A 9,234-nucleotide genomic window follows, 5' to 3' on the forward strand; every position below is an offset into this window, starting at 1 on the left:
TCAGATGCCTGGAGACAAAGGTAAAGATAGATCCATTATTTGAACATGCAGCCTCTGAGCCATGAGCAATTTTAGAAATCACACAATCCTTCTCGCTTCTTAATCCTCTCATTTTTTATGACTTAAGCAAGGGTGCCTTCCCTGGTGGCTCAGACAGTAAAGAATCTGCCTGCAATGCAGGAGACCCAGGTTCAATCCCTAGGTCAGGAAGATACTCTGGAGAAGGAAATGGCAACCTACTCCAGTATTCTTGCCTGGAGAATTCCATGGACAGAGGAGCCTGGCAGGGTTTGCTCTAGTATCCTGAACCGAGTAAGGCAAATATTGTTTTAATTTAATCACTGGCTGGAGAAGAGAAAGAATGTCACTTCACCCTCCATAGACTGCTTTCACTTCTTTGTCTCTCCTTATTCCCTGTTTCTAGTCTCTACAACCAAACACCAGCAAATCCAACACAGATATGAGCATGACCACCTGACTACTCTCAGCACAGGCCAGCAGAGCAAAGCAGGATAAGATTAGGTCTGAGATCTCTGTCATCTACCGTCAACACAATCATGTGGGCTTGAGCAATATTTGGGTCAAGGTAATTGTCTGGAGAATCTATTAATTGCCCTGGTTAATGGATAATTATCAATTCATACCCATATGCTCTCTCTCTCTTTTTTTTTTTTTTGTCCCCTACTGGAAAACATAATACAGCAACAATTTTTTCCATTTAATATCCTAATAGACTTGCCTTATCTTGTGTTTCTCTGGGAATTTGTTTAACCAAGACTTCACTGATATGGAGCTGTTGTTTAAATTGAAAAATCCCCAACAACCTTGATACAAGTCTTATCTGTGCATGAAAGTGACAAAAACATATCTTTTTGTTGAGCCAGTGTGGGGATGAGCTAAGCCTCATCGAGATGTTACTTTAAATCTAGGACTAGGAAGAGAAGGCTTGGTCCTTTCTTGGGGATTACCTGATTATAAACACAAATGATATGAATGTGTGACTCTGCCACTTCTCTCTGGAACCTATCCACAGTGTAAAAGGGGAGTGCACTATATTTTTTTAGGACAGGTGTGGCTTTTGCATTTAGGTTTAAGCAGGAAGACGACGATGAAATCTGGAGAATTTTTATGTAGGTTTCATGTCAATGTCTTGTATCAATTACACATTTATAGAAGCATCTGTAATGTATTTTATGAATTCATAGACTCTGTTGTGGTTGCCAGAGTTAAGCAGCAAGGTAATGAAAGAATATATTTGGAAGAGCCATTGAAACTGAGCAGGATCCTGAGGGGCTCCTGGGCGCAAAGCCTTTCTGTGCCCACTGTTTTTTCATTATAGAAAATGGACTTCATTCAACCTTCATGACCTTCCCTGAGTTCCAGTGGGCAGGTTCAAACATTTGCTAATTAGAAAAGGGATGGGATGCTGAGACAGAGTGGGGAGGAACTGTCAAGAAACACATCAAGAAATGTGTAGCCTTGGGACAAGGTCCTGGTCACACACACATACCCCCCAGGGGTATACATAACAATATCTTTGAGCAGTTTTGCAGCTACTAAAATCCCCACCAAGTGAGAGGAGTTAACTGTATGTGGCCCACAAGCACATTGATCCCAAACCAGTTGGAAGCAGAAGGTTGATGATGCCGAGTCCTATTTATTCTACCAACCAATCAGAAGAATGTCTTCAAGTTGATCATGCCCTCTTTGAACCATTTCTATAAAACTCCTCACTACCCCCTCTAGGTTGGGACACAGTTTTGAGGGCAATAACCTGCTGTGGCCCCCTGTGACTGGCAAAGCAATAAAGTTAATCTTTTCTACTTCACTCAAAACTCTTATCAGTGAAAGTATTAGTTGCTCAGTCATGTCCAACTCTTTGTGACCCCATGGACTATAGTAGCCCCCCAGGTTCCTCTGTCCATGGAATTCTCCAGGCAAGAACACTGGAGTGGGTTGCCATTTCCTTCTCCAATGCATGAAAGTGAAGTTGCTCAGTCGTGTCTGACCCTCAGCGACCAAATGCACTGCAGACTTCCAGGCTCCTCCGTCCATGGGATTTTCCAAGCAAGAGTACTGGAGTGGGTAGCCATTCCCTTCTCCAAGGGATCTTCCGAACTCAGGGATCAAACCCGGGTTGGCCGCACTACAGGCAGATTCTTTACCATCTGAGCTACCAGGGAAGCCCCAAAACTCTTACCTCCTAGATTTAATCGAGTGTTGGGGTACTGAGGCCAGATTCTGCTCCACCATCCTATTCAATTAAACAGAAGTTTTAAGTATTACATTTCTTATCATCAATAAATGCAACACCTTAAGCCAGAACACATCACACAGATGAATATTTTTTCTGAAGGAGAAGCCAGTTCCTTCAGTTTAAGAAATGCCCAGATATGTCATACCATGTTGAATCTCGCTCATTTTCCCTAGTCATGTTCTTTACTACATGTAATTGGAGAAATAGTAAGGTAAGGCCTGCACAGTGTGGAGGGGGGGTGGGACCATGTCTGTGTCAATGTGTGTGTGAGTGAGTGTACCTGCAGATGAAAGAGGAGAGAAGGAGGGATGATATGGGTAGATATTCAGGGTATAAATGGCTAAGTTTCTAGACCATAGGGTATATACAGTTGGATGAGAAAAGCTCCTCAGAGAATTACAGCTGCTTCACAGCAGTGACACTTGCTGATAGATGCACCAGGAGCGTACCATTTCCTGATAAATCATTTCACAGAAGCCTATTCCCTAGGTGGGCTAGTAAGAACTGATTACTGGAACTTACAAGAACCAGAGAAAGATCATCCAATATATTTTAGGGTCTCAGTCTCTCAGCCTCATAAAAATAAAAAATAAAAAAATTTTTTAAAAGTTTGATCTCTGCAACAGAAGGAGACATAGGGCCAAGTATTGGTAGTTTGCTTCATTCACATGCAGGGTGAGACGGGCTGGCAATAAATTCATTATTATGAGGTACTCTGAGATGTCTTTAATCTGTTTTTTAAAAGTACATACACATATACTATTGTTTTGTAGCATTTCTTTTCAGCAGCCAAATCATCCCCAAGAAGGTTGGCTTGCTGGTTTATTTCTATGTACAAGAATGAAATTTATCTGTATGTAAGAGAATATACTCGCTGACCTTTACATGATGTAAAGAAGCACTCTGAATCTTAGTTCCTAATCACTCACCCTTCAGCTAGTCCTCGGCCCACAAGGCCCTGGTAAAATGCTAGCCATAAGGAAAGAAAATTTTAAGAAGTCAAGAAAGGAAATGACAGTAACTAAAGACACCAGGTGCCTGTCGGCAAAGTTAAAGGATTTCATACACAGCTGTTCATGGTGGCAGAATTAAATGCTTTCATAGCTTCAGAACCTTGCCTTTGCTAAATTTCCTTTTTTTTTTTTTTAATTTTTCCTCCTGGGATTCAATTCATACCCTGTCAGCAAAACATTGTCTTTTACTTATCGGGAAAAAAGGTAACGCTTCTTTGAGGGGATCAGTATTAAATAAGATGGTCTTGACTCAGACATAAAATGAGGGCAAGTAAATTCCACGCATCTCCCCAAGGCTCAGGACCAAAGTACATGCAGATTTGATGTCCTCCACTCTGGAGAGCCACAGTCCTCAGGACAGGAGCCAGAAATCGGGGAGTGAAACAGTGGTTGTGGGGAAGTTAACATGATGGCGCCAGTCAGACTCTCTGGCCCCACGCTCTCACGCCCTCTCCCCCGCCAAGTTCTGTAAACAATGGCTTTGAACAGTCATGTAACTGAGATCATGTAGCGGAGATCACTTATAGCACTGCGCATGCGTGTCCCTGAGATACTCGCTTGGCCACGGGCTACTTTTGTTCTGTAAGTGTATGTAAGCTTCACCTGGAGAAGCCCTCCATAGTTGTTGTATGCGGTTATGTTGTGTTGTTATGTTATATCTGCTGCTATGACTGCTGCACCAAACAGGAGAGAATAAACGCATCTCACGGATCCTCGCATTTTCTTCCAGCCTCTTAGCTCATGCTTTGTCTGCCACGGGTTCAGCGAACAGTGAGCACAGTGAGATGTAGCAAAACAACTGGCAACACGAACAGAATCGACAAGACCGTGGTCAAACAACCACGTCAATCAAATGCATAGTTTTATTTACTTGCATCATCTTTAATTCATATAGTAAATATTTGCAGGCACATATTCTACCCATTTTGCACATTACTAAACTGAGTCTTCGAGAGGTTATTTTCTCAGGGTCACCCAGCTTGTGAATAAATGCCACTGTCAGGATTTGGTCACTGGGCTCAGATGGTTAAGGATCTGCCCACAATGGGCGAGACCTGTGTTCAATCTCCGGGTAGGGAAGAGCCCCTGGAGAAGGAAAGGGCCACCCACTCCACTATTCTTGCCTGAAGAATACCACGGACAGAGGATCCATGGGGTCAAAAAGTTGGGCACAACTGAGCGACTGATGTTAACTGATTCTAAATTTTTCCCTTGATTCACCAAGCTTCTCAAAGGTCAAGCTTGAGAGAAGGGAATGGTTTTTATCCAAAATCATTTAGCAAGAGCTTTCCTCCTAACACTTGGGTGCTGACCTCATGTAGAAAATTCTGCTAGTATTATGGGACTAGCACCTGTGCCAAAGCATTGTCATGGAAGAAAATAAAATGACACAGCACAAGGAAATTGTAATATGTATATAGTAGACACACACACAAAGGCAACAGAGGATCAGGAAAGAAATAGATTAACTCTGCTTTGGATGACTAAGCTTACTCATGAGAAAGGTTTGAATTTAGTTATGCCTTGAAGGAAATCCACATAGATGTGGAGAAGGGGAATAGTATGGCTGAAAAAGAAAAATGAAGCTAAACTCTGAGCAGAAGTGTAGGGCAAAGTCTGGGAGTTTCATGACTCAAATGAATGACAGAGTATGGAAGGGATACAAATTCCAAAATTCAGAAATTTGTATTTGATTCTGCACACAAAAGGGGCGTTTGAATTTTTCTAAAAAGAAATTTGGTAGCATTGTTTTACAGATAATGAGGATAATCTGGCCCCAGGATGCAGAAGGCAGAATTTTAAAGTCTTTAGGTTCTGGGGTAAGTACATAGAGAGTGACAGAAATAAGAATATCTGAGGGTAGCGCTGACATATATACACTACCATGTGTAAAAGAGCTAATGGGAAGCTGCTGCAGAGCACAAGGAACCCAACCCAGTGCTCTGTGATGACCTCAAGGGGTGGGATGTGGGGTGGGAGGGAGATTAAGAGGGAGGGGATATGTGTTTACATATCGCGGATTCACTTTGTTGCACAGCAGAAACTGGCACATGTAAAGCAATTATACTTTAATTAAAAAAAATAATAAATGTTTAAAAGGTCCTTATAGTAAAAAAGAAAAAATCTGGAAAACATATTTCCATCTGAAAGCAATGAGATTTGAAAAGAGTAGCTGAGTGCAAGGCCCCTGTGCCTGACCCTAAATGCTAATTAGTAACGAGCCCAGGTGGTGCCAATTCAATCAGCATCTCCATTCCTTGGGCTAAAGGTGATTGTTGTTAGGAGAGGAATGGACTGGAGGTATCTACCCCAGAGAGTAAACAGTGAGCATTGCCTGCACCAAGCAAGCTGTGAAGAAGCCTAAGGACAGGGAACTTGGTGACAAGATTCTGAAGGACAGTGAAGTGGAGCTTTATCTCAACTGCTAAGGTAAGCTTCAGCCTGACATCAGCTTATAAAAGGTGAGAATCTGGAAAAGGCACATCCATACTCCTAAACCCACTCTCTCTCTTCATAGACCTCCTAAATACCCTCGGCAAAAAGGCCAGCATTGTTTCTAACAAGTGGCTTCCTATGGCCACAGTCAAACACCAGATAAACTGAATATTTGCCTCTAAATCTTATGACTACAGTCATTTATGTCTGAAATTATTTAAAGCAGACAAACCCAAATGCTGCATCACTATAATTATTTTTTTTCAGAAAGCTCCAAGGATGCAGGTGGACATACCAAGAAACTAATGAGGTTTAAGGTTCCGTGCTCCTGAGTTGCAGGACACTTTGTGAGGCACGAGAAACAGCCTGAAAACATGTAAAATCTGTGGAATTTGTAGGCTTTTGTAATTTTGAGTTGTAATTTATTGTGATTCTTTCTTCTCTAAATAAAAACTTACACTTATTTTTTTTAATTCTATTTTATAAAGAGGGCCTCCCCGAATATTATAAGCTGCCCCTCCATGGTTTCTTTACCTTGGGTCATGTAACTTCCTGATGTACTTTCCAAGCTAAATTGGTTGAAAATAGAAGCCCAGCTAACTAAATGATTTCACTCACTAAATATAATTACAGGTTTCCCCACTATTGGAAGGTGGAATGTTCTTATGAAAGCTTTCATAAGCCCAAATGGTGCAAAGAAAAGAAGCAATTACCTTAGGACACTTCTTGCTAATGACACACAAAATAAATCGAGATAAAGCCCAGATGCTCACAGACACTGGTTCAAAGCATTGGTGGCTAGATGCTGGGATGGAGAGTATAGTTCTGGGGAAGGAGTTTGTGGGGCTGCCCTACCTGCTTGGGGCGCCCGCTGCCTCAATAGCACCTTACTGCAAAACAAACACTGAACATTATTTTCAATTTTCACCTTTTTTTCCATAAAAGCGCAAATCCTCCTCTGATTTCTTTCAGTTAGAGAAAACAGGTACTAATACTGGTTTTCTGTAAAAGTGAAGAGCTGTAAAGTGAACTTTCCAAAAGCAGGGATACCTGTATGATTTCCAGTCTCTTAACTGTTAGAGCTCATATGCAGTATGTGTACTCCGTAGCTCAGTGGTGTCAGACTCTTTGTGACCCCCACGGACTGTAGCCTGCCAGACTCCTCTGTCCTTGGAATTCTCCCAGCAAGAATACTGGCGTGGGTTGTCATTTCCTCCTCCAGGGGATCTTCCTGACACGGGGATGGAACCCACGTCTCCTGCATTGGCAAGTGGATTCTTTACCCATCATTGAGTTGGCTTTGTAATATTTATTTTCCAGCCATTTATGTCAGCAGTTGACAAAAAAGCCAGGTGCTTGTTAAGGCCAATCCCCCCTGCCAAAAATCTACATAATCTTCATATAAGAGAAGGCCACAACTTTTTCTTCTCTGTGGTAAGTGACATGCATCCATTTTATCCAAGAGTGATTTCACGTTTTAAGGAACAGTTTAAAGAATAGAGGTTGAAACACACATCCCCATTTTGAATTGCTGAAAATTTAATGCTAATCTGACATAGCTTGTCTAGTATTATGACAAAGGTCTTATATAAACAATGATAATTCAGTAACTAGAGTTTATATTGAGCTAAGGCAGTTTACCTGGCAACAATTGACGTCTACAGAGACAAAGGAAATGGAAAGGTCATTAACAGCCAGAGCCTAGTTCCTTCCAGGAGATTTCCGCGTACGGTGATAAATAGTACCATTACATGGGGAGTCCACCACAGTGTAACTGTACGTCAAACTTGTTTCCCCTTTGTGCAGAACCTCAGCCTTAGAATGAGCAACACAGTGATCAATAAGAGCATTGGCCAAGGCTTTATAGGAATGCTTAATGAGCTAATGGCAGCTCATTAGGGAAAAAGCTGACTTATTTAAAAATAAACCAAAAAATTCTTATTTACAAATAAAACTGATAAATTCTACAATGGATTCTGGCAAACCAGAGGATGTCTGTGGAATTGTTCAAGGTAAGTAAATTCATGAGGATGTGTGTCCATCAACCATGAAGAATAGTATTTGGACAGGTGTAGGAGCAAGAAATCAACTCCATGTTTTTGTTTGTTTGTTTTCTTCTAATAATGTACTTAAACAAACACCATCCATACCTGGTCGGAAAGTGGCTTTAGCTTTATGAAGTTCGGCCTGCCTTGTGAAGCTTGGGGAAGCCAGCTCCTCTGTGCCACTAGATTCTAGCACTTTTACATTATTCTCATCCCAAATCTGTTGGTCACGTGAAGTCATGCTTTACTACATGTTGTGGTTGGACCTGAGGTTTGTGTTTTGGTGATTTATAATAAAATTTAAATAGAAGAAAAATCCTAGAGGTGCTCTTAGTATTTTGCAGTGTTGTTATGTCGGACACAACTGAGCAACTGAACTGAACTGACCTCTTAAACTTGACTCTGTCTAGAGCAAAAGTCTCCTGCTGACTGCTGTGTTCTGAGGCTAGGCCTGATTTTAGGGTATGAGCAGTCTGTTGATACTGAGTTGGAGGGGAAGTCTTGTTTTCAAGGACCCGAAGGAGATTTTACATGCTAATAATATTTATTGCAGTTCTTCCCAATTATAAAAGTGTTATGTTCCTCTTAAAATCCTCTGTGTATTTTTAAATTGTAATTGTCCCTATTCCTACTTCATAGTTAACTTGAGATTCTGATTCAATAGGTATAAGGTGGGACTAGGACATCTGTGATTTTAATAAATTCTCCAGGTGATCCTGGGTTGATTCTTGCCAATGTTGAGAACCAATTATGAATTATAGATGGTGTCTTGTTTTTGTTATATCCTTGTTAACAAAGTTGTTACATTGCTAACAAAATATTTTATGAGTGTGTTCTCATGTCATTAACGTCTCTTTGAGAGTATGATATTCAGTGTTATCATGGTTTCCCATCATAGAAATGGACCATAAAGTTTAAAACATTTTGTAATTTTAATATTTAAAGTTATTCTAATTTAGCTCTTACAGATTATGTAGCATGAAACTTTTCTATACATAAACATGTCAAACCTTCTGATATGTTTTTTCAGATAGATAGATTTTTAGAAGTAATAGTACAGACCAAAAGATTTGCTTTCATTAAGGCTTTAAAGAATGTTGCTATTTTCCAGAAAAGCATGATGATAATTTATACTAGTAGCTATCATATTGCTCTTGTGACCTCACTCCACTAGTTTTAAATGTTATAATTATTTTTATCATTGCTAATTTGACAGCTGAAAACTGTTATCTCCTTGTATTCTTAATTTGCATGTATTTGAATATAGAGATGTTAAACATTTTGTTTTCCTATGTTTATGGAAATCTCTGGTAATCTTTCTTGGTAATCTTTCTTTAGTGGATTGTCTGTTTCTCAAGGAAGAGTTAAAGGTCTTCAGTTAACTACAGAACTTGGAGAGATTTTGAAATTCCCCCAGGACATCCAAATCGTCTCTTTCCTCTAACCTCTCAAGTCTAACTAATGAGCGCACATGGGTTCCAGT

The sequence above is a fragment of the Oryx dammah genome, unplaced genomic scaffold (assembly GCF_014754425.2).
Source record: "Oryx dammah isolate SB20612 unplaced genomic scaffold, SCBI_Odam_1.1 HiC_scaffold_7, whole genome shotgun sequence".
Taxonomy (NCBI): Eukaryota; Metazoa; Chordata; class Mammalia; order Artiodactyla; family Bovidae; genus Oryx; species Oryx dammah.